Source organism: Vombatus ursinus, unplaced genomic scaffold (assembly GCF_900497805.2).
Source record: "Vombatus ursinus unplaced genomic scaffold, bare-nosed wombat genome assembly UNPS02014909.1, whole genome shotgun sequence".
NCBI lineage: Eukaryota > Metazoa > Chordata > Mammalia > Diprotodontia > Vombatidae > Vombatus > Vombatus ursinus.
In genome coordinates, this window is record NW_020954687.1 from 15,931,435 (window position 1) to 15,958,756 (window position 27,322).

The 27,322-nt window shown below is 35.0% G+C and overlaps 1 protein-coding gene across 2 annotated transcripts in view; it reads left to right on the forward strand.

Annotated features, from left to right (window-relative positions):
* BRINP3 (BMP/retinoic acid inducible neural specific 3) overlaps window positions 1-27,322 on the forward strand; it is a 491,613-nt gene that overhangs the window by 444,087 nt on the left and 20,204 nt on the right. The gene's annotated exons all lie outside the window — the stretch shown is intronic.

Here is a 27,322-nt window from a genome sequence, read left to right on the forward strand (position 1 = left end):
TTCTTTGCCACCACAAAAAGAAATGAAATTAGCATTTTTCTTTGTGGCTTTTTATCTGTTTTCCCATTGTTGTCTTCTTAGTTTCTTTCTTGGTATTCTCTGCCACTGTAGCATCTTTTTACGGCCAAGTTTTTTTTTTCTTATTGTTTTTCTTGTTTGCTCACTTTTCCACTTCATTTCTTGACTTTAATGTTATATTTAAGTTGGCTTTGCTCACCTGGATAATAGGGCATAATCCCAAGCTTTAGACTTTTTTGTGCTCCTGTTTTCAGAGTTACTTCTGAGGATCTGAAAGTTTTTGTTGCTTCTAAGGTGGTATGAATCATAAAAGCTGTGGTCACTGCTCTTCTGCTCTGCCATAAGTGTTAGCACTCCTCTTTGTCCTGGAATTGTGACCAAAGACCTTGCCCTCTAGCAGTCACAAATTCTAGTCCTCTCTGCCTTGGAACTGTGACCAAGGTCCCTGCTTCCTTTTGATCGACCAAAAGCATTCCTCTCTGCCCTGAAACCATGTCCCAGAACTGCATATTGACAATAGAATTGTCAATCAGCACCAGCTGTACCTAGTTCCAGCAAAGGGTCACCTGTAATCTATTTTTGACTGTTCCACTGATTTCCTTATTGAACCTGCTGCTTATGTCACTGATGCCATAGCCACATCCAAGGCCCAGGATTGTTGCTGTTGTATCACTTTTGGACCTGCACAGAGTGTCACAGAGCTTTCTTGCCAACCTCCCAAGTTGTCTTAAGCTGGAAAAACACTTCATTCTGATCTTTTATTGGCTGCCACTCTCCACTTTGATCTGAGGAGTTATTTTAAAGTTATTTGGAAGGGAATGTTGGTAGAATTCAGCTGGGTGGCTACCTCTCATCTGTTATCTTGGCTCTGCCCTCAAGACTAGATTTTTGAATTAATAGCCAAGAAATATGGATCTCCTCTGGAAAAATGCATACATATCTTAGAGGAAACCTGGGGTTAACAAATTTGAGAAATTTCTTATTTTGTACCAGAGGTACCTCTAGTCCAATATTCTGCAGCCGCAGAACCAACAAAAAGATGGAGTGAAATAATATTTTCATGCAAGATAAATTTACTTGATAATAACTCTAACTTGTTCATGGCATTTAACATTTCAAGTAGGTAGCATGATGATTAACTTCACAGTTAAAAAAAAGAGCTAGGTTCCTAATGGACCATGAACACTCTGAGTTAACTATGTGACATGATTACTAAAAAACAAAACAAAAAAAAGCAAAAAAAAAAAAAACCACACACAAAAACAAATGATGCAGTCTTCATGATCCAAAATGAAGGAGGAGATAGAGCTATTGTATTCTGCACTAGTTAGACTATATCTCTAATACTGTGTTCAGTCCTGAGTGCTTCACTTTAAGATAGATGTAGTTAGACAAACTGATGCAGGCATAAAGGATGTCCAGTTCCATCCCAATGTTGACATAATTGAAAACTATGACACAGTTATTTTAAAATTGCATTCTGACATGTTCAATGCTCGGCTTTGCATGACAAACTGCTTAAATAAGTCTTGTGGAACTGCAACTTTTACATCTAATAATAGACTTTCTAAACTTGTAGTTTATCATTTCATGATTTTTTTTTCTTCCATGGACTAAAAAGGCCAAGTTCTTTTCATTTTTGTTAATCTGTCCTGATTTTTAGAATTCTGATAATTCTTATGCTCTTCCCTGTACCCTATCTAAAATAGCATTATGGATTTTGAAGTGGTTTATTTACAAACTCACAGGGTACTCTAGTGGAGGTTTAATAAGTGAAAAGTAGATAGGTGCAATAATTTCACACATCTCATGCCTGATAGTTTCTTTTTCTATTGACCAAGATGCAGTTATAATTTAATACCAGTTCCCTATATTGTGGGACTCATATTTAGATTGCTTGTTGTGACATTTTTCTTTAAAGTTACCATGTGGTCAGACTTTGTTTATTTGTATGTAATTTGTTCTTAAACAATCTGTGATTTCACTCAGTTGGTTATACCTCACCCCCACCATGCAACCACTTGTGAAGAATGTAACCATTCTATGACTTTGTATATGAATTGTAGAATTTATATACAATTTAAATATATATATAAATATATATATATATAATTTTGTATTTTTCAAATGTAGGTGGTTAAACTAAAATTACATAATGTATCTGAATAATAATCCCTATATGATTCTCTCTCTCTCTCTTCCTCTTTTACTCTTTTTTGTCTGTCTCTGTCTCTCTCTCGATATATATATAGATCTATAGATATCTATATATAGTGATATAGCTATATATAAATGATATATGTTTATATATATAAATATATATTTGTACTGTAATTAGCATTTTAAAATTTAGCTGAAATTAGAGAAAGATTTTAATAGGATATACTTTTTTGTATTTATCCCTAATTTTATATACTTGTTAAGAGTCAGTTGTTTTAATTTCTTATATTATTATTGAGTTAAAATTTTTATATACTTTTGGATACTAAGTCCATTCTGGACCAGGGACCAATGTTAGGAAGTCTTTTCCAAAATTTGACAAATGCTATTAAATTCACTAAACATTTATGAAATCATCTACTATATTCAAAGAACTGGGCTAGGATGCTGGAGATTCAAATACAGAAATGAATCAGTGTCTGGTTCCCAGGAGCTTTTATTATAGTTGCGAATACTGCATATACACAGAGAATTAAATTCAAATAACTACAAATTAATATAGGAGGAGGAGAGTATTAATTTCTGCATGGATCAGTAAAGGCCCCCTGTAGGGTATGGCATATGCCTTGAGCAAAAAAGGAAATTAGAGATCTGGAGAGTTGTAAATGAGGAGGAAGAATATTTCAAGAATGGGAGGGTAAATTCATTTATTCAACAAATATTTACTAGTTGTCTTTTTGTATTAAATACTGTCCTAGTTACTGGGGATAAAAAGATTAAAAACTAAAATGTCCCTGCTCTCATATCATTGAAAGGCAGACATGGAAGATGGAGTAGTGATTTTGGGTAACTGACTGGACAATAAAGTTCATGTTGGGGGTCAATGTGAAATCATTCTGGAAATACAGGTTGTGACCAGATTGTTATGGGCTTTAAATGCCAAATAGAGGAATTCATTTTTTTTTTATCTAGAAGCAATAGAGAGACATTGAAACTTCTTCAATATGGATTTGACATGGTCAGGACAGTTCTTTCCTGCTTCCTTTTTTTATGCTTCTCTTGAGTCTTGTATTTAAGACTCATTTTCTATTCATCTCTGGTTTTTTATCAGGGTTGCTTGAAAGTCCTTGATTTCATTGAGTATCCATTTTCCCCCTGAAGAATTATGCTCAGTTTTCCTGAATAGGTGATCCTTGGTTGCAACCCTAGATCCTTTGCTCTCTAGAATATCATATTCCAAGCCCTCTAATCCTTTCACATTGGAGCTGCTAAATATTGATTTATCCTGAGTGTGGCTCCATGATATTTTAATTGTTTCTTTCTGGTTGCTTGCAATATTTTCTCCTTGACATGGAAACTCTGGAATTTGGCTATAATGTTCCTGAGAGTTTTTATTTTGGCATTTATTTTAGGAGGTGATTTAGGAGGATTCTTTCAATTTCTATTTTACCCTCTAGTTTTTAGTATATTAGAAGAATTTTCCTTGATAATGACTTGAAATATAATATCTAGGCTCTTTTTTCTATCATGGTTTTCAGATAGTTCAATAATTCTTAAATTATTTCTCCTCAATCTATTTTCCAGGTCATTTGTTTTTCTAATGAAATATTTCACATTTCTTCTATTTTTTTTCATTTTTTAAAATTTTGTTTGCTTGTTTCTTGACATCTTATGGTATCATTAGCTTCCACTTGCCCAATTCTAATTTTTAAGTAATTATTTTCTTCAGGAAACTTCTATACTTCCTTCTTCATTTGTCCAATTCTATTTTTAAGCTGTTTTTGTGCCTCCTTTACCAAGCTGTTGACTCCTTTGGAATGATTTTCTTGCATCAAGCTAATTTTTTTTTCAAAATTTTCCTCTATTTCTCTTATTTGATTTTTAAAATCTCTTTTGAGTTCTTTCAGAGATTAAGACCAATTCACATATTTCTTTTAGGCATTGCATGTAGCCGCTTTGATTTCATTGTCTTTTTCTTAATTTGTGTTTTGATCTTCCCTGTCACCATAGTACCTTTTTATAGTCAGGATTTTAGATTTTTTTGTTCATTTTTCCAGCCTATTTCTTGACTTTTAACTTGATATTAAAGTTGCCCTCTGCCCCTGGGGTGGAGGGGGCACTATCCAAAACTTCAAAATTTTTGTGCAGGTATTTTCAGAGCTAGTTCTTGGTTTCTGAGAGTTTTCAGTTCTTCCAAAGTGGTATGATCTAAGGATAGGTATGGTCACTGTTCTGGTCTGCAAGTGACCACAAGCACTCTTTTCCACCCTGGAACTGTGACTAGAATCCCCACTCCTGCTCCTCTTCTCCCTGGGATTGCAACTCAGAACTACATATGGGGAATGCAATAAAGTCCTGCCCCATGAAAGTTTCGCCTGCAATTTTCTTCTGACTGGTTTTTCAACCCCCTTACTGTGTGGGCTGAGAGCTCCGGAAGCCAATGATGTGGTTGGTTCAGTTGCCCCCAAGTCTTATTCCTGGTTTGTAGGGGCATGACCTTCCCTGGACTTTGATCCACTCTCGCTCCAGTGAGACAGATCTGTCCTGCCAACCTTCTAGGTTGTCTCAAGCTGAAAAATTATTTCACCCCAACCTTTTGTTGATTCTGTTGCTCTAGAATTCATTTTGTCATAATTATTTTATGTTATTCGGAGGGGAATTTTGGAGAGCTTGGGTGAATCCCTGCCTTTACCCTGCCATTGATCAGGATTGTGTTTTTAAGAATATCAATTGAAGTCTGTGTGGTGAATGGGTTGGAAAGAGGAGAGTCTGCAATCCAATTCCACTGTCCCTGGTATAGCCAATTGTGAGGTTTAACTTCAACACATCCACATTTACCCTTCACCTATTGATCTACTATTCCCTCACTCCACCATTTTTCAAAGCTCATAAAGTTCAAACAATTAAAAAAATACCCCTTGTCTCCAAAATAATGATGGGAGGAAAAGGAAGGAGGGAAAATAATTAAAGGATCAAACAGCTGGAGATCAGAAAAGATGGGATCAAAGGAATAAGTTGAGGGATAGTCTTTGGCAAGAAGTAGGGCTACCTCTTCAGAGACTAGAACAAAGAATGATAGAATGCTTGGCAGTATAGAGTGGCTTGAGGCAGAGAGTTTGGGAGAAAAAGGGCAGACATGGTAGCATAGCCTATATTTTCTCAGCAAAGAAGGAGGACAAGTCGTCTGATGAATAATAATAGGAAAGTGGGGGTATAAAAGCTTAGATATAGAAGAGATTTAAATCAGTTGTTGCAAGGTGTATGGTAATAAATCAAAGAATAAAAAATTGTATCACTGAGAGCTAAGTCAAGATTAGATTAAAAAAAGAAACATAATGCACTCTATTTTGGATATGCTGAATTTAAGGTCAATGACATTCAGTTGGAAATATCCAGCAGCACATTAGTAATACAGGCAAGACTAGAACTGAAGAGATACACTAGGGCTGAATATATAGATTTGTGAGTCATCTGCATAGAGATGATAACTAAAGCAAGGAAGTTGATGAAGTCACCAAAAGAAAGAGTAAAAGGAAGTGAGAGAAAATTCAGGAACACTTGAATTTGAATCTCAAATTCCGACTCAAACTCTATGACCGTGAACAAGTCACTATCCTTCATAATTCTTATTAAAATAAGAATGAAAATACTTATAATGTCTATCATACACTGATATTATGAGCCTTGATTAAATATTGCATGCAAAATCCACTGTAAGTTCTTTAACACCACCATTTACTATTAATTTGAGGTCCTATTTAATTATGTGGGATAAAACTATCTCCCTTTTTCTCCAAATTATTCTTCAATTATGGAAAGATGGAAAAACAAAGTCTTGTTCCTTTTCTTTTTCCATATGATACCAATGGGATGGCATGAATTCCCACCTCAAACCTGAAATTAAAGTCATTGCTCTCTTCCTTTTAATTATTGATAACAAGATCGACTGGGAACTGGGCTACAGTTCTCAAGAAGCTTAAATGTGCTTTACACTACTTTGTGCTGTTAATTGGACTAGCAGTATGACACAATCATCTTGCAAGCCAACTTTGTCATGTACAGCATAGACTGCCAATTGCTAGTTTAGGTAAAGCATTTCTCAAGTCCTTCCAAACGCAAGAGAAAGAACTGTAGTCACTCAATTAATCCTGAAAATATTGTTTACTTCCTATTCTTAAAAAGTTTTTTTAAAAGATGGTAACCGAAACATTTTGCATAAAGGAAAAAATCTAACTCCAAAAAGTTTGGAGAAAGCTTTAAGCTATCTGATAGCACAAAATACATATTTTTAAAATAGCTACATGGCTGACAGATGGCTGAAACTATGTTATGTTTATATTTCATTCAAGTCTCAGAGTTGTATGAACCAACAGTTGAGATCCTTGGTCACTCATGTGGCAGACGGGACAATACTGAAATGAAAAACATTGGCACGCTTAGCAATAATACAGATCTTCTAGGATTATGTTTTAATTGGAAAACTCTCCCAAGGCTAGATTTGGGGGATGCATGCCATTTGCTTCTTCAATTCAGCTGAACACAATGCTAAGATTCAAAGCATGCAGTTTCCATAGTTTTAATTTGCAGAAGAGCAAAGACTCCTACTGATACAATCAAATACTCTCTGAAAAAAAATGCAGTGGAAACCACGTTAATGCTTTTGTTGCATAGCAAGAAAAATGCTATTAGACACTATACATCATCAAGTACATAGAAGCCATCCTTTGCTCTATAATATGACCTAATTTATCTAATACTGACATGCTTAATTCAGGCATTAGCTCTATATATCTTCGTTTCTAAATTTTAAAGGGCTGAAAATAATTTTCCACTGCCACGCAAACAATATAGCTTTGGCTATGCTTTTGAGATCATGGGGTTGATTCTGACATTTAGGCCACAGTAGGGCATACTATGGTACAAAGAGTCAAGGAGTTCAGTCACTTCTAATTTATCAATGGAAATATAGACAGTTCTAGGATTTTCCTCCTGAATGAATTTGCTCTAGTTTGCCCTGGAGGTAGTCAGATTCTGCATAGTCAGATTCTTTCCCAGAAGGTCATGTGGGTACATGTTTAAGTGCTTTAGATCTGGCCCAGTTTCTTTACTTTGAAGCCAGGATTGATAATGTGCTGGTTTAGATGTTCTCAGTATATTCCAATACAGAACTCTCTCTCATTTCCTCACTCTGTCTGTTATAACACCTTTCTTCACTATGTATGGGCATGAGTTACTGCTGAGCACAGTGATTTTGTCTTTAAATGTGGAGGATGAAAAATGAGGTAATTATTTTTATTATTAAATTTAAATCTAAATATCCAGTCCAATATTCTGGACCCTAGAACAACAGGTTGCAAAATTGTCTCAAATCCCCAGGATTTGTCCTTATTTAAACAATGAGTTCAATACCCATCTCATAGTCTTTCTTTCCTCCATATCTAGGACTTCAACATATATGTTAATGCTACCTCCAATACTATAAGTTCCCATTTCCTCAGTCTACTCAGTTCCCTGAATCTACTTCTCTGCTCACCCTTATCTACACACAGAAATGGTCAGACCCTTGATCTGAGATTAACCAAAAATATTCCACTTATATGTCACATACATCTGTTCATCATGTTTTATAATTCCATTCCCCTATATACTTAACCACCCCTACCCTGTCCTTTCTCCTCCCTTTGACCTCTATTCCCCTTACACCTAAGTTTCTTCATTGGGCACACCAACTTTGAAGTGGCTATACTTCCCCACTACCCCCATCACAACCTGCTGGTGAATAATCTCAAATTCACAGTATCTTCTGTGATAATGTGTTCATGTCTCTCTCATCCTTAAAAAAAATCCTCACTTGATTCTGCTATCTGTGCTAGCTGTCATCCAGTATTCCTGTATTTCCAAAATCCCCTGCTCCCTTGTCTTCACTAGCTGTACCTGGCTAACCTCTAATCTCATATTACTCCCACATTCCATCTCATTCACTCTTATTCATGTACTACTGAATAAAGCTAGGGGAAATTCCAAAATCTTTTCAACAGGGTCCACCACAAATGTTCACTATCAATCTCATCAAAACTGTGCCCTCAGTGCAATAAGAGAATCATTCTACTCCTAATAAGTTCACCATAGTGGCTGGTTCAAACTCTTTTGATTCTGTATCCATTCACCCTCTCAATTAGTGAGTTCAACTTATGCTTAACTGAAAAAAAAAAATGTTATTTGCCCAGAGATTCCCTCTTTCTCCCATCATCTCCTACCACTCAGACATATTTTCCCACTATATCCTCCTTTATTCCAGTCTCAGAAGATAGCCTTTTTCCCCAAGGCTAATTTCTTTGCATGCATCCTTAATCCCCTCCCTTTCCATTTGTTCCTACTGTCATCCCTATTCTGTGAACTTCAGTCTCTCACTGTATACTGACTCCCTGCCGCTGACAAAATATGCTCATGTCTCTTTCTTTAAAAATACAAGCTCGATTCTACTATTTCTGCTAGCTATCATCCAGTATTTCCTCTTCTCTTCTTGACTAAACTCCTTGAGAAAGGTGTATATATTTGCTACCTTTACTTCCCCTTCCCTTCCTGTCTTCTAAACATTCTGTAGTTTTCCTTCCAATCTCAATCACTAGGTCTATCTTCTATTCTCATCTTTCTAGACTGCTCTATAACATTTGGTACTGTTGATCTCTTTCTTTTCCTAGATCCTTTTTCCTCTAAATTTTCATGACTCTGCTCTCTCTTACTTCTCTTCATTTCTTTCTACAACTTACTCTTCCTTTACTCATTCTTCATTCTGTAGTGCTTAGGTACCCAAAGTGGGCAATACCACTCCCCAGGGGTCACTAGAAAGGGTAGCCTCAGGTACAATTGGGGGGGCATTGACTAAAAATAAGGGTTAACCTAACCTAACCTCTGGGGGAGTGCTGAGTAATTTTTCTTATTTTTTTAAATGGGGTGATAGGTCAAATAAGTTTGGGAACCTCTGGTAGTGCCTACTAAACCTACTAAGTAGGTTTCTACTAAGGTCTGTCCTGGGACAATTTCTATTTTCACTTTATACTATCTCACTTTGTGATATAATCAGCTTTCTTGTGTTCAATGATTGATCATCTTCATGCAGAGGTGAAACCTCAATGTGTATATCCAGCCCTAGTATCTCTCCAGAGCTATAGTCCCACATCATCAAATGCTTTTTAGGAATTTTTAACTGAACAGTTCCTGACACGGAGTAAACAACTAATAAATTCTTGTTGTTTGACCAACTGGTTGACCACTTTTTTTTCTTCCAATTTTCCCATTAAGAATTAAATGGTATAGAGCTTACTTTCAATAAAGGTTATAACAAGAATACAGGTAAATATAATAAAGGTCTCAACCATTTTGACCCTCAGTTTTTTTTCCTATAAAATTGATATAATAATATATAAAGTACCTACCTCATAATTTTGTTGTGAGCAACAAATGTGATGATGACACTGATGAAACACATAGATATATGTTCAACATATATATGTGTTTGACATAGATATGTGATTAACACAGTGTTTTTGCTAACTTTAAATTGATACATAAATGTCAGATATCTCCTCTCATCTTCAAAAATCTTCAGGAGTCTTTATATTACCTGCTAAGTTGTTGGCATTACTTTTCTTAAATTTAAGATCTTTTGTAATTTGGCAGCATTCTCTTTTTAAGCCTTTTCTCCACACATAGTACTACAGCTAGTGCTGCATCATTCTCTGCCCCAAATCCACAAATCTTGAATTCTCTTTCCTCTCTGCCTTTGTGCATTCTGTTCCCTATTCCTGGAATTTTCTACCTCCCCACTTGGAATATCGAATTCTCAACTATCCTTTAGATTCTGCCTCTATAAATCCTTCCTTGATCTCTCCGTTGGTTAGTCTTCTCTCCTTCGATATTATGTAAAGCATTTTTCCACTCATTAACTAACTTAAAATATAATATTGTATACTATAATTGATGTGTGTGTGTTTGTCTTATCTATCCCTAACACTGTAAGCTTCACCAGGATAGGAATTATACCCAACACCAGTGCTCTGCTCACAGTTGGTGCTTAATCAATGTTGATTAAATGAATAAATGAAAATATTTATTAAGTACTTATTATGTATATTAAGGAATGAATTGAACAAATATGAACAAATCATATCTGCCACTGTCCTTTAAGCAGAACAACCTCCATTCTAGTTAAGTATGTCTCCTAGGTAGGCAATAGCCTCTCTTCTACCATCTGGTCATTTCTGCCTCATTGGATTTGCCTATTCTATTTCCCCATCCTGGTTTAAATACTGTACCACTTTGAGAGCACCCTTAAGGGCAGTAGGTAGTGCAGTGGCTAGAGGGTTGGACCTAGAGTCAGGAACACCTTAGTTCCAATTCTGCCTCAAACACTTACTAGCTGTGTGATCCTGAGCAAGTCACTTAACCCTGTTTCCCTGTTTCTTCATCTGTAAAATGAGTTGGAAAAGGAAATGGCAAACCACTCCAGTATCTTTGCTAAGAAAACCCCAAATGGGATCATAAAGAGTTGAACATGACTGAAATGACTGAATAACAAAAATAGCAAAAACCCCTCTGTCCCTTAAGACCAAGCTCAAGTACTATCTCCTTCATGACTACTCCCACATATACTGATCTCCCTTTTGTTCTAATTCCTTTTGCATTGATTATTTGTACCTCAAAACACTTTACTATGCATCATTTTGCTAGCTAATATTTATGTGTATACCATGACAAGACAACTAGATTATCAATTCCTTGAGGGCAGAGAGCATGTCTTATGTTATATTAACAAATGTCTATTATAATATGCTATGTTGTAATCTTTTTTGTTCTACACGTCCCCCCCCAAACAATAATGGTATATGGTAGGTGAAGTACCTGTTGATTTATTGATTTTGAAATATTTCCCTTGCTATCTTATTCATCAGTTAAATGTACTTAGTTGTTTCGCATGGAACACACAAAGATTAGCCTCTTTCTTATTTTTTGCATATTACAGATTAATGAAATTCAAATTAATAAAATGTTAGGCTATTTGTGGAAGCACACTTGTTTTTTGAGATTCTATGGCTAAATATTGAATTTTAGTGCCATAGGTTATACAAATGATATTGTCAAAGCCTTAACATTAATCAAACTTTCATTATTATAAGCATGCCAAACCTAGAGTCTGAAAATTTGGAGTCAAAGGCATTGAGTTCATTCCATAGCTCTGCCACTTTTTGACTGCATGACTTTGGTCAGGTCACTTGACCTTTTTTGGCCTTAGTCATTTAATCTGTATAATGAGAGCTTTGTAGTAGAAGAACTTGAGCATAGTAGGTTCAAGTCTCATCTCCTAACATTTGTTAGCTTTGTGGCTCTAGACAAATCTTTTAAGTTCTTTAGTTTTCTCATTTTTTTTTAATTTTATTGATGTTAAGACCCTTCTAAGGTACAAGAAATAAAACAAGCATTTCTATAACATAGTAGAATAGGAAAAAAAGATGATTGCACATGAAACTGCAAATCTATTATGTACAACTTGCCATTCCTTTTAAATATATATTAAAGTTATCATGTAACTTTTTTTTTCCTTTTTCCCTCCCTCACTCCCGAGATGGCTACCATTAGACAAATACCACACACACACACACACACACACACACACAAACACACACACACAAACTCATTCTGTACATACCTCTATTTATCAGCTCTTTCTCTGGATGTAGATACAATGTCTTCCTTCATAGGTCCTTTGTAGTTAATTTGGGTATTTATAATAGTCAAAATGACTTAGTTGCTCAAAATTGTTCTTAAAATAATATTGCTGTTACTGTATACAACGTTTTCTTGGTAGTGGGGATAATTAAATTTAGATTATTTCATAGAGCTGTTGTGAGAAAGATTCTCAGAAAAATTCATAGTGCTATCTAAATATAAGCTATAATTTGGTATCCTTGCTCTGTTCTCATCTTGTCTTCCTGTATATACTTTTCTTGGTTCATTTTTCTTTTCAATGATACTGTAATATGTTTGTGTTCAAAATGCATCTTTTGATTATTCCTCTTTCTTTCCATATAATTCCTGTTATTTTGCAGCATTTTTCCCTGTGTAGTGAAACATGGCTCTTTAATGTTCTCTGTGATTATACCAGTAACATTCTGCCATTAACAGAGCTAACTACAGTCTTAGCACATTTTGTATAGGACTCAGTGGGAGGTTGTCTTTCTTGGCTTTAATTTAGTTTTGAAATATATTAGATCTATTCATGATTCTTCAATTAATTTTACCCATAAGGTTTTTACCTCATTTGACAATATGTTATAATCTACTAAATTATCACTTTTATTTCCATTTTCTCTAGTTTAATTTTCAGTTCAAAACCATGTCATGTGTGATAGTTTAACTTAATGCACTTTTTTTTTAGTTAAGGGATGCATTATCTATGAATGGTGTGTGTTAATTCAAATGCTGTCTTTAATAGCTGTGTCCATTATTTATAAAATATATAGTTTCAGGAAAACTCTGTACTTTCTAAACAATATACACGTAACCTCTTGAAAATGGATATCATTACAATGAATCATTCCCTACAATAAAGCTGTTCCTATATCTCAGTGGATGAACCTGAATGACATTGTTTTAATTTGTTTTGTTTTGTTTTTATGTTTTAAGGCAAATTCTCTTAAACACAACAAAGGCCTTTTCTGTTTCCTCACTATAGAAATCATTTAAAAAAATAATGAAATACTTGATTGTGTGTGTTTCCCAGGAGACTTGTAGGAATAATGGGTAATGAAATTGATCAAGTCAATTGAACTAGTATAACAGGGTATTCCTAAGGCAAGGAGGTGGTATAGTGGATAGAATGCTGGGCCTAGAGTCAGAAAGACCAGCATTCAAATTCAACCTCAGACACTAACTGAATGACTTTGGGCAAGTCATTTAACCTTATTCTGCCTCAGTATCCTCAACTGTAAAATGGGAATCGTTATAGCCTCTATTTCCTAGGACTATTGTGAAGATCAGATCAGATATTTGTAACATGCTTAGTGCAATGCCAGGTTCATAACAAGTTTTTAAAAAATGCTGTTTCATGTCTTCCTATTTTATTCTGTTTGTCTATAAGAATTGCCCTTCATCTACCCTCCCCATCTCAAATATTATTTAATACAATTTAAAAGGCAATAGGGAGAGATAATGTATGTACATTTTTATCAATGACTTGAATGAGGTCATAGATGGCACGTTTATCAGATTTGTACATGACATTAAGCTATCTAACATGGCATATATTCAGGATAGTTTGGACAGGATAGAATGTTGATTTGAATCTGATGAGATTTTAAAAGGGATAAAAGGACATTTAAGGAGGATAAAATGACTTGAGTTTGTATTTAAAAACAAAAAAAAACCTTCACAAATACAAGATGGGGAGAGCTGTGGCCAGATAGCAACTCAAATTTAAAAAAAAATCTTTGGGTTTTAATGAAATGCAAGTTCAATATAAATAAGCATTATAATATGATAGCCAAAAAAGCTAAAGTTCTTTTAGACTGAATGGACTGATAAAGATATCATTTCCAGGATTAGAAAGATGGTAGTTATACTGGTCAGATCACTTCTGAAGTACTTCATTTGGGGTACTATCTTAGAAAAGACATTGATAAACTAGAGAGCATCCTAAAAAAGGTGAAGACATCGATGAAAACCCTAGAGATTATGCCCTAATAAGATTGGTCAAATGAACTGCAGTTGATTAGTCTAGAGAAGAAAGGACTAAGTAAAAACATGAAATTTATCTTCAAGTATTTGAAGAGCTATTTAGTAGAAGAGGGACTAGACTTGTTTTGTTTGGTCTCAAGGGGCAGAAGTATGAGCAATGCACTGATTTTGCAGAATGGCAGAAATGGCCTTATAAGGACAACTTCTGAAAAAATGAAAAGCTATACAAAAATACAATGGACAACTTCAGGAGGAAATGGGTTTCTTCCCTTCTGTCTCCTCCATCTGCTTTTCTCCCAACCCCTGAAAGGCTTCAATAAAAAATTAGAAGACACTTGATGTGATGTTACAGAAAACATTCTTCTTCATGTATGGGCTGGATTAGATGACCTCTTATTTTTTTCCTGTTGTTTGTCTTTTACTTTTCTAAGGAAACCAATGAAATCAAAGGTGATGCTTTGACTCCTGCATGAAATAGATTTAAATGAAGCAGAGTTGCACAAAATTATTAGCCTCACTCTCTTTCTTCCAGAGTTACTGAAGTCCAATGGCAAAGCAAAACTAAAGATGACTGGTGAAGGCCCAGGATACAGTGGATATTTTTGGTGTCTTTGATGCCTGACCAAGCTCTAAGTACTCCACAGCATGTGCTTCAGCTGCCTTCATGGCTGTTAGGACAAATAGTACCCATCCACCCTTTCCACCAGGGAAAGTCTTTCACGTGCTGGGGATAGACATGCCCCTAACTCACCAATGGGATAGAGGCCTGTTGGTTACCCTCAACCTGGCTTGGGCCATCTGCCAAGACAGTTTATCAGGGTGTGGCCACTATGCATGCTACAGCTTCTTGGAGCCACAGGTGACAGTTGAGCGCCAGGTAGACACCAAAGTTGGATGAGCAGCTCTGCAAAGGGCTGGGCAAGCTCTCATACCAGAGGTGCTAATCCTTCCTGAACACCCCATACACTCTGATATTCTAAAATCACTGGACAATCATTTAAAGATATCCATTTTTTCAAGCTTTGTTCTCATAACAAAAACATGACACCATATTTTTTCAACATAAAGGAATTTAATACAATCAGCTTTACTTACCTCTAGTATTAATTATTTAATGATCTTGCTTATTCTAAATAAAAGGTGTTAGTGTGACAAATTGGCAAGCTAGCAAAGCCCTCACTGAGAAGCACAGCTGAATTCTTAGATGAGTTGTGGTAGGGTCAGTAGGTGCATTTTATAGAGTTAAAAATGTATATATCAGCTTATCACAATTATCTTTTCCTGTACATGAATAACTTAAATTATAGGCCATTTATCTTCTGATTTACTTCCAAAGATCCATGATTTCAATAGTGTCCACATTGACACATTGCAATTCCTTTACATCTTAGTACATGTTAATACTTAGTACTTATTTAATTGTCATGGACAAAAAAAAAAATCATCACTTGAGGTCTAAACTTCTGAGATAGTTTGCTCCTTGGATGACAGGTGTATAATCTGTGACCAGGCTTTTCAGTTTGTTAGAGTTTTCTACAGCCATTTATGCTACTAGGATAAGCCTTTAGAATCAGGCTTGCCTCTTTTTTCCTCCATCTATCATTAAGAATTTATTAAATACCTATTAAAGTCCAAGTATTATGCTAATCTCTACAAATACGAACAGAAAAACAACAGTTGCTTCTATCAAGGGCTTATAATCTATCAAGGAAGAAAAACATAAATAATTGACATAATCATTATTATAAATAATAATAATTATTAATAAGAACAATGGCTATCATTTGTATAGCATTTACTATTAACCAGATATGGTCCTAAGTGCTTCATAATATAATTAATTATATATAATATAAATGATAAAAAAATAGGGTAGGCATTTATTGGAGTTTATGTTTTCACATGACAAATAGAATGTCCCAGGAGTGGTAATACATCAAGAAGCTATTTCAAATTTGTGTAAGTTTTTTTTAAAATATGTTCAACGTGATTTTTTTGTGCTAACATGCAAGAAACATTGTGTTCTGTGGACATTTATTGGCCTTGGGAGTGCTGCTGCTGGTGGAACATTCTATCACATTCCCCTGTAAAAGGTGGAGCCAGATTCTTTGACTCCTATGTGAATCTGATGAGGGCTTTTCCATTCAAATTTCTCAGGTGGAAAAGTAGAAACTTTCTCAGTGCTACAGCCCCCTCTTCTTCATGAGCCATAACTAAAACTTAGAAAAAGAAGTTTGTTGCTGCCAAAGTCCTTGACACTATATAATTCTTCACCTCCATAAATCATTATGGTTTTATTAGTGGAATTGACATTAAAGAAGATGTGTTTATCTGCTTTGTCACTGTATTACAAGAACTGTAGGACCTTTTCATATGACCAGGTGCTAAAACTTCATTCACATATGTCATTTCACCCATTCCTGTTAAAATGTGAGCAAGGACTGTTTTGCGTTTCTGTTTGTATCCTCAGATCTTTGCACATAATAAGTGCTTAATAAATGTTTTTCCATTCATTCCTTAGATCACAGTTCTCATATGGAATCTTTAGAGCCTGTTGGCGAAGAGGGCCAGTTCTATAAATGGCACATAGTACAGGTATTTGACAGCTGTTTTCCCTCTAAACTGGGAGAATTAAAGTTGCATTAGTTAGTATACTTGCAAGGAGTATATCTTGGCAAGAAAATATATCTAAAATAGATTTTAGCTATTAAAATGAGGGGGAAAGGAATATCTGCCTATTTTAGTTTTATAAAAAAGGAAGATATTTCTGAGCAATGGTCTGAAATGGTTAAACTTGCATCATCAGTGGGATAGTCACTGCAGTGTAAAGCACTTGACAAAGATTCACTTTTTCTTGGCCTTCTTGTTTGGCCAATTTAAGTTTAATGACATTGGACCTGCTAACTGTGATGGAGGAAAAGGAGATTACAAGAGGATTTGACACTTTCAGTTCTTCAGTCAGTAGAGACTTTACCTTGAGGAGGTCAGTCGCATTTTGCCTAGATAAGGAGTTTAAATACTGTAAGCAGCAGTAAATCGCTCCTTATTCACCGAAATATAACGAGTTGTAATAATCTTCCAAAGCCTTAGAATTACTGTTGAGGATTATGAAATCCCTGAACCAAAAGAAACCCTATTATAGCAAATTACAGAAAACAGAATCTGTCTCTCTTTTCGGCCTGGGCTTTCAGGGATGAACAAGTGACATCCGAATGTATTAAGCAGAAGAGAATAAGTTTCTATAAATGGCGTTTCAATTACAAATAGCCAATCCCTTTTCCAGGTACTGTTTATCCTTCAATCTCTTTCCAAGTAGCACCCTGGAAATAAAAAGTAATATGTATGCCAACTCAGTTTTTGAATCAGAAACTCTATTAGAAAATGGGATGTAAATCTAATTATTCTAACATGTATTTTCTCCCTATAGAGTGAAGGGCTTAGATGTGACGGAACGCTGACATTGCAAGAAAATTCTAGAACATACCTTCCCCTAGGGAGGGTATTCAGCTAAGTTGTGGCCATAATGCTTTGGGGTTTGATTTTATAAGCAAATAACCAAAAGAACAGCAGGTGTTTTTAGCTTACCTCATTGATTATGATTAGTGGTATTACAAAGCTTTTCAAATTAATGTTGACATACTGCTCTGAAAGCTCATTTTCTCAAATGTGGGACATGCCACAGAGTTTCTGAAACGTGTGGATACCCACTTGCCAGAAGAGCATGTTATTTAGTAAAAATCTTTCTTTCTAAAAGCAGATGTTGTCTACTTCAATCAATTTCCAGCTATTAATGGTAGCTTTTAACTACCTTTGTGAAAGGCAGATACATTCAATTAGTGTTTTTCAAGAGCAAAACGCCATTTATTCTGCAGAAAGGCTTAAGGGTGCTGGAATCCTTGGTAGTATTGCATCCCCTTAACTAAAAACTGCCAAGTAGCTGTAGCATCCTGAACAGCTTTAGGGAACAGTTCCATTTTAATTCTACTTTTTACAGTAGGTAAGAAGTAATGAACAGAGACTAACCCCACTGGAAGGAAATGGAAGAAATAGGTATAGTCTAAATGGATTAGCAAAGGTAAGATGCATCTCAAAACTCACCAAATGGCTGTCACATTTAGGCTTTCTGAGCTGGTACACTTGATTACATTCTCAGATGTTTCCTTGAAGGGACACATATACTCATTTCAAACTCTATTATCTTGCTAACGCAAAAAGAAAGCTACGTAGGACACACACTGGCAATTGATCACATCCACCATATTTTATGTGTGTTAAGGGCCATTAAACAAACTATTCTTAAATAAACAAACACTAAATAGGCCTAGTTAGAGTTGTAGTAGGAAATGATCTGTCACCTTTGCTTTTTATGAGGTTTTAAATTGCCTTACAATAGTATATCAGGAAAAGCTATATATATATACATATATATGCATATATACACATATATGTATGCATGTATACATTTCATGTATATGTATATATATATATACACATATACACACATGACTAAAGACAAATCAAACTTGTACCTGTCATGACAACTCATATCAAGTTATACAGACATACTCTTCATCAATATGTTTACCTACCTTTTCAATTTTATTATACATTACTCTCCTTTGTTCAGTTTTTAGTCCAGCTAAACTGAACTTCTTGGAATTTCTCACATGCTATTCAACCTCTCATTTCCAGGCCTTTACATTAGTGGTTCCCCATTGTTACAATGTGCTCGCTTTTCTCTTCCACTTCTTAAAATTCTCAGTTGCTTCAAAGCCTAGTTCAAATTTGATTATGGCCCCTCAACAGGATGTAATCTCCTTGAGTTGAGTAACTGATTTTTGTCTTTGTGTGTCCAGTACCTAGGAAACTATCTTTTGCAGAGTAAGTTTTGGATGACTGCTTGCTGATTGATTGATCAGCCTGAAAAGATATGTGATATTGTATGATTCAAATGTGTGATTCAAAAAGCAGTGTGATAGTGTTTAAGGAGGAAAAACCTGTATTTTAATTCTGCTTTTGACACTTAGTGGTTGTGTGACCACGAGCAAGTGACTTAAAATCTTTGAATCTCACTTTCCTCTAGTAGTACCTATCTCAGAGGGTGGTTGTAGAACTTGAATGAGATAATGTACCAGAAGTGCTATGTCAACTTTAAATTTTTGCATGAATGTCAGTTTTGTTGTTGTTGTTCATTCCTTTTAGTAGTGTCTGACTCTTCATGACCCCATTTGGGGTTTTCTTAGCAAAGATACTGGAATGGTTTGTTATTTCCTTCTCCAGCTCATTTTACAGATGGGGAAACTGAGGCAAACAGGGTTAAATGACTTGCCCTGAGTCACATACCTAGTAAGTGTTTGAGGATAGATATGAGCTGACAAAGATTAGCCTCTATCTACCATGCTGCCTAGCTGCCCAAATGTCAGTAGTCATCTTTTTAAAATCTTTATCTTTATATAAAATCATAGTTAAGGGTGAGGTTCCCCACATTAAGAACTTCTGACCTAAATGGTAATGATAATCACAAAGAATACCTATTTTGTATCCACATTGATCATCTTTCCTTGGTTTGATACAAAAGAAGATATATCTTTTGATCTATTTTTGAATTACTTTTCCAACTAAAAAAATAACTATGTTCACTTTCCCCCCCTACTAATTTCACAGAGTTTGTAAATAAGCTCAATTCTCTTATCTGAGGCAGAAATTCAGTAGTTATTTTTAATGACAAAAGAAAATTTGTGTAAGATTCCAGAGGAAGTTAGTGCCAAAAGTGACAGTAGAGTCTGTGGATCCTAACATGAAATTCCATCCTAATTATTGTGGCATGCTCAATTGTTACAGTTAGTTCTACCTTCTTATACTAGAAAGAGCACTGAAATGGGAATAAGGAGACAAGTTTTCATCTTAGTTTTTTACAGTTGTCACCTGGATGAACCTGGTTGAATCTCCTGTCCTTGGCTTCCTCATCTATTAAATGAGATGAGCAGGGGGGAAGCCAGGTGGCACAGTGGATAGAACACCGGCCCTGGAGTCAGGAGGACCTGAGTTCAAATCTAGCCTCAGACACTTGACACTAGCTGTGTGACCCTAGGCAAGTCACTTAATCCCAATTGCTCACCAAAACATAAATGAATAAATAAATAAATAAATAATAAAATACATGAGATGAGCAGATAACCACTTCTAAAATTCTATGACCTTAGAAGTTTGAACAAGAATTTTATTAATGCAACACCATGATGATATTTTTAATAAGCAAAAAGTGTCCCATCTAGTCATTGATTAATCTCAAATAATTCTTATGCCATCTGTTTATTTGTTGTTTTTTTTGTAATAAATTTCATTGAATTCATTGATTTATTTTGATTGATTAGGTGCTTTGATATACTCAAGTCAGAGGCAAATTTCCCATCAGCTACACTTGTAGTTAAACTTCATTTTCCAGGAATATTTATTTCCAGCTCTGGCAGTAGTGTCCCAGATTGCTGGGAGAGAAGGATATAGTTTTGTCAATGCTTTTTAACCTAAGGGTGCTATTTCATATTTGCTTATGTGATAGAAAATTATGTTGTGACCACTGAGTCAAAATTCATGATACTGAATTAAATCCTAGGCACCTTTCAGGAGAATGTAATGTTTCAACACAATTCTCACCCAAATAATTTAAGGCAGTGATGTACGATGACAAGCATCGTTCAATTTGGAGGGATAGGAATGGGCTGCACCTCCCCAGATCATTTTCTGAGGTGATATATGTGGGAGTAAAGTGAAATGGAAATCATGCCATAAATCATTTTTTCAAAAGAACATGAATACTGCCAGGAAGACACCAAAAATAAAACTTAAAGGCATTTGACTCATCTAAAGAGGGAAAATATGCATTGGCAAAGACATCAGTGTTTATTTATGAGTTCTTATTCACTGACTTTGTTTCAAGAACCTGAATGACAAATTGTTATCCTGACCTTTTTTTGTGCAGAAACACAGGCATCATAAAATGTATTGGCTACTCCACATTGACTTATGTGACTGCATAGTTTAAAAATACATAATATAATTATACCAAAAATGTTCAGTGAAATTGAGTCTTTCTCACTAGTGACTAACATTATAGTGAACGAGTACACATCCTTGATACAGGATAGTAATGCCAACTTGGAAACCTCTGACTTTCCATAGTACAAGATGTAGGAGATAGAAAGAAATTTCTAACAATAATTGAGTTTGATAAAACACATCTAATAAAAAAATCTTTATGTTTGTTTCACTGATACTTTTACTTTTAACTTAACTTCTCGGTTAACCCCCTTTGTCACATTAATACTAGCAAAACACATACAATATCCTGGGTAGCTCATCACCTTGGCTAATATGCTATATATTTTTCATTATGTCTCTAACATAGAATTATATTTTGCTGCTGCTTTTTTTCTCTCTTTTATGTGCTCATTCATATTTCTATCCTAGTCTTTTGAGGAGAGAGGTCAACTCCTTGATCTTTAGCAATATCAACTACATCTTCCCTGCTTACCCTATCTGATGCTTTGGCTGTCATTGCCTAGCATTTGGAAGGCAAACTTTTAAATATCATCATTATTACTCTATTCATATTTCACTATTATACAATTCTCTGCTGTATCCAACTATGTTATAAAAAAAGATGACAGGGTAAACCCTTCTTACAAAATGTATATGACAATAACTCTCCAAAGAGAACACAGACTAATGCCCCAATACCTGTGTGTGGGGGTAGGGGTGGGGGAGTAAACCTATCCTATTGGTTGTGGGAGGAAGTAACTTTGAAATCAGTATAGTTCACTTCAACAAAATATTTCCTCACATTATTTTGATCTCTGATTCACCAAAATTTGTTGTGAAAAGGTGATTTTTAAAGACTGGAAAAGTAAAAGCAATCCAGCTACCTTCTTTACCACTAAACAGCACTTTAAGTAGCAAGAAGTATCAATCTCACAGATTTCATGTTATTAATATTGTTTCTAGAATGAAGGCCAACTTGATTTTTCAGTCTCCTGCCAGTCACCTTTGTCTTACCAGATAGTTCTGACCAATTCACCATTACTACACAGTCATAAATTAAGTATAAATTTGTCATAGCTAGGTATAGAATAGGGATAAAATTTACAATTAAAGAATTACAGAACTTTAAAGTTAAAATAATTCTTCAAGATAATGGAATTGAACCTCACAGCCACTATAGCTATCCTCTTGTCACAATACATAATAAAAAATTCTAGTCCTTTGTTTGCAAAGGATGAGTCTGGTGGCTGTGACATAAATAAGGAAGCCATGGGAATGCTTGGACCAATAAATAACTGAATAACCAAGAACTGCATATTTTAGATCTCAGAGGCTTGGAATCTAGAAGATGCCTGTCACTTGGGTTGTCCTTAATAATGACAAAATCATTTACAAAACTATTGATAGTTTGCTAATGTCATAACTTATGTACTTGGAACAATTTTGAGATACCTGTCCAATCTGGTTTGGTAGACAAACCAAGATGATTCCAGATAAAACCCTCTACTGCTTTTCTGTGTTCTTCTAGAAGGAGCCAGGTGATACAGTGGATAGAGCACTAGGTCTGGAGTCAGGAATTTCGGGCCTCAGAAACTTATAAGCTTCATGACCGTGAGCAAGTCACTTACCTTGTATCTGCATCAGTTTCCTCTACTGTAACATAAGGATAATAATAGCACCTGCTTCACAGGGTTGTAATGAGGATCAAATGAGATAATATTTAAAAGACTTCTTAGCACAGTACCCGGCACACAGTAGGGAATGCTCATTCTCTTCCCATTCTCTACTTCTTATCTTCCTATGCCTTAGGGTTTCTAGTAGATCTAAGTAGCAATTATTTAATTGCACTGGCAGCTTTCAGGGCTAAAGAGAATGCTAAACCTTATCCTAATATATTCATTCTTTGTCTGAAATATCTGCTTTATTTCAATTTTTGATGGGATAAACATGCTAGATTTTGAATGAAAAATCAAAAATTATTTTTAAAGACTGAATTAGTAAAAGTAAACCTGCTACCTCCTTTACAAATCATTTAAGCAAACTTAGTGTTCCTAAAATAATAATAGCCCTTATCCTTGAACCAATAGCTTTGAGGAATTAATCACATTTTACTTTTCCTGAAACATATTAAGCTGCAGAAAAGGCAGTCTGTTTTGTGTCTTCTGCCAATTGATAAGATGTTCCAATGTGTAATGTAGTGGTTGATCCTATATGTAAGTAAGAGTTGATTCTGAATAACACTTGATTTGTGCCACGGATGACACCATCCAGAGATCCATTTCCTTCCAGTAAGATGGTGTATGTATGTGTGTATATGCATATATGTCCACATATGCTTGTGTTTGTATATGTTTACTTATATGTGTATATATATATACACACACATATATAAATCAGGCTACTTACTCATTTTTTAAAGGGTGAAGTTCCATGGAATTGAAAGATTACTTAAATAAAACAAACAAAAATCAGCTTCTAAATCTTGGCCCTTCTGAATAGATTTTGCATAGTCATTTAAACTCATTCATCATTTTCAGTAAGCTGTTAACCCTAAATTTATTTTGTGCATCTTAATATATTTTATGTATAAATTTTGAGGGAAAACATGTTATGACATTACTAGTATACTATGATTTACCAGTGAAGCAAGGTCCATCATAAACCTTTGGAAAATGTGGTAAAGTAAATATTTGCATCAATAGGTATTGGATGTTGTGTCATTGTACCTTATTCAAAGCAGACTTTTACAAAGGGTGTGGTTTTATTGCTTAAATATGTTTTCAAGTATGTTCACCAGACATTACCCCAAATAATTTGATTAAGGTTAGTGATATCATACCATTCCATAAAGAAAAGCCTGTATTATGTAGATGAAGTAAACATTGCTGAACTTGGAGTCAAAAGCCTTGAGTTGAAGTTCCAGTTCTGACATTGTCTAGTTATGCAAGATAATTCAAATCCTTGAACTAGTACAAACTTTAGTTTCTTCAACGTTAATATTTTTTGTTTTATTCATTCATTTCAGTTTCATCTCATTCTTCCTGACCTCATTTTTTTTTGTTTTTATTTTTTTATTTTTTGGCAAAGTAGTTTGCTATTTCCTTCTTCAGCTCATTTTATAAATAAGAAGACTGAGGCAAACAAGGTAAAGTGACTTGCTGAGAGTCACACAGCCAGTAAGTGTCTGAGGTTGGATTTGAACTCAGGTCTTCCTGACTCTAGGCCCAGGACTCTATCCACTGTGCTATCTAGCTGCCATCATTAACGGAACATTCGAATACTTGTTCTGTCAGGAGAAATGTGCTATCTAACTGTGAGTGTATTAGAGGTTACATATGTTGGCCAAATGCCTTGGCTCAGCTCTAGAGATCATTTCCTTTAGTGTGAAGTTACCCACTAGATTGTCATTTTGCTAAAAACTGTTTCCAACTTGCTAAGCTATTATGAATAATGAATGAATACAAATAACGTTTTCTATGAAAATAAACTATCACTAAAATATAATTATATAACTACCACCAAAATATAAATATGCATAGCTCACCTAATCTAAATCTAGTTTTTTTGGTACCTAAGACTTTATCTATTGTCTAAAATAAACAAACTCTAGCTGGTGCCTATATATTCTTTCTAGACCAAATCAGATACTGCATCACAGAAAAGGCATATCATTAAAATAGAATGGTAAGATAATAACAGAGGATTGAATTAGATACTAAATGCTCATGAACCCATTTCTAAATGTTTGTCATTTCCATAAAAGTTTCTTGGGGAGTACTAGTCTCAACTCCTGATTAACGACTATGTCTTTGCAACAACACAGTGGGAGTAATAAAGAATCATGGATTTAGAGCTAGAATAATTAGAGGTTATTTAGTTCAGTCCCTTATCTTACAGGTGAAGAAACAGAACAAAAGATACTAAGTGATTTGTCCAAGTCCAAGTAGATAGTAAATCCGGTCTGATTTGAATTCAGGCCTGTTGACTGAAAAAAAATTTTTTTTCCATTGTACCATTACTGCCCCACCCCAAGTCAGTTATGCCAAGATATTAGTAAAAGTTGATATAGCTTTTAGAAATATAGGGCTTCTTGGGACAAGAACAAAGATTTTGAAGCCCTGGTTTCTTGCCATAGGACCTGGATAGTCTCAAGAGCCCCAGCTTATGACTTTCACCACCATCAGTATGGTTTAGTCAGAACACATCTGACATTTTCTTGATGTTTCTCCTCAGACAACCACTATGCCTCTCCAAACCTATATCTCATCATCTGTAAGATTACCTTCATTTTTTTTAAATTCTCTCTTTCTTGAAGCTTCTAACACTGCAAATATATGCATAGTTATATGCTATGCTACATGGCGGCTATAGTTCAAAAGTGAACTCAGAGTCTAAGTCCCTTTATGTGACATTTTATTTTTTTTCCACAATTGATTTTATTTGTTTATTTTTGAATTTATTTTATTTTTAATTTATAAAATAAAACAATCATTTCCATAACAGTGCAATAAAAGAATGATTGCACATGAAACTACAAATCTATTATGCACAACTTGCTATTCCTTTCAAATATACAAAAAAATGATAATATAAATTTCTTTTATTTTTCCTTTTTTTCCTCCCCATTCCATGCCCCAGAGATCACTACTGTTAGACACAAATAGGTGTCTTTGGATGCAGATATCATCTTTCTTTATATGTCCTTTATAATTAATTCGGGTATTTATAATAGGCAAAATAAGTTACTTGCTCAAAGTCATTCTTTAAATAATACTATTATTACAGTATACAGTGTTCTCTTAGTTCTGCTTGTTTCACTCTTCATTATGTTGTGCCTTTCCATGTTTTTTTTTCCTAAAATCACTGAAGTCATTTCTTATAGCATAGTAGTATTCCATCATAATCATATATCACTTGTTCATTCATTCCCCAACTGATGGGCAATGATCCCTGCAATGTCCAGTTCTTTGATACCACAAAGTGAGCTGCTATAAAAATTTTAAAACATAGAGGTTCTTTTTCCTTCCTCCCAATCATCTATGGAAATAGACCAAGAAGTGGTATTTCTGGGGCAAAAAGTATAGGTAGTTTAATAATTATTTGGGCATAATTCCAGATTGCTGTCCAAAATGGTTGGATCAGTTCACACTTCCACCAACAATGAATTAGTGTGTATGACTTTTTTTTAAGTTCCTAACAGTTATGAGAAAAGTAACTACTACTAGCCAATTGTTGTTTTTATGGTACACTCAAAACAGGAATATTTGGCAAACTTATTTTTTCCTCCAGTTATAGTATAAGTTATCATACAAATATCTTAGGATTGTCAAAAATTATTCAAAAGCCTCTTGTGCTTTTTTTTAATTTCAGCTTCCAACCATGCTTTCCTTTCAGTTACCAAGGTAGATAAATTGAGCAGGTTATTAAATGAAATGACTCTTAATTGTCCAAGTGTTAATGTGGGCAGGCCTTGTCTTTTCTTTTTTTTATTTTTATTAATAAATTTATTTATTTTTAGTTTTCAACATTTACTTCCACAAGATTTTGAGTTCTAAATTTTCACCACATCTTGCCCCTCCCCTCGCCCCAAGATGGCATGCATTCTGAATACCCCTTCCCCTAGTCTGCCTTCACTTCCATCTCTCCCCCTACCTTCTCTTATCCCTTTCCCCTTCTATTTTCCTGTAGGGCAGGATAGATTTCTATACCCCATTTCCTGTATTTCTTATTTCCCAGTTGCATGCGAAAACATTTTTTTAAACATGTGTTTTTAAAAATTTTGGTTCCAAATTTCTTCCCTTCCTCCCTCCCCTCCCACCCTCATTGAAAAGGCAAGCAACTCAATATATGTTATACATGTGCAGTTATGCAAAATACTTCCATAGTATATCTGCTGTGAAAAACTAACTCTATTTTCCTTAATCCCATCCCACTCCCCCATTTATTCTATTCTTTCTTTTGACCCTGTCCCTCCTCAGAAGTATTTGCTTCTGATTACCCCCTTTCCCAATCTGCCCTCCTCTCAATCATCCCCCTACTCTCTTGTCCCCCCCCCCATTTTCCTGTAGGGTAAGACAGATTTCCATACACAATTGAGTGTGTATGTTATTCCCTCCTTAAGCCAAATCTGATGAGAGTAAGATTCACTCATTCCCTCTCACCTTTCCCCATTTCCCCTCCACTGTAAGAGCCTTTCCTTTTTTTTTGTGAGATAATTTACCCCATTCTACCTCTGCCTTTCTCCTTCTCCTAGTATAATCCTCTGTCACCCCTTAATTTTATTCTCCAGATGGGTGACCCCTTCATCTTCAACTCATCCTGTGATCTCTATCTATCTATCTATCTATCTATCTATCTATCTATCTATCTATCT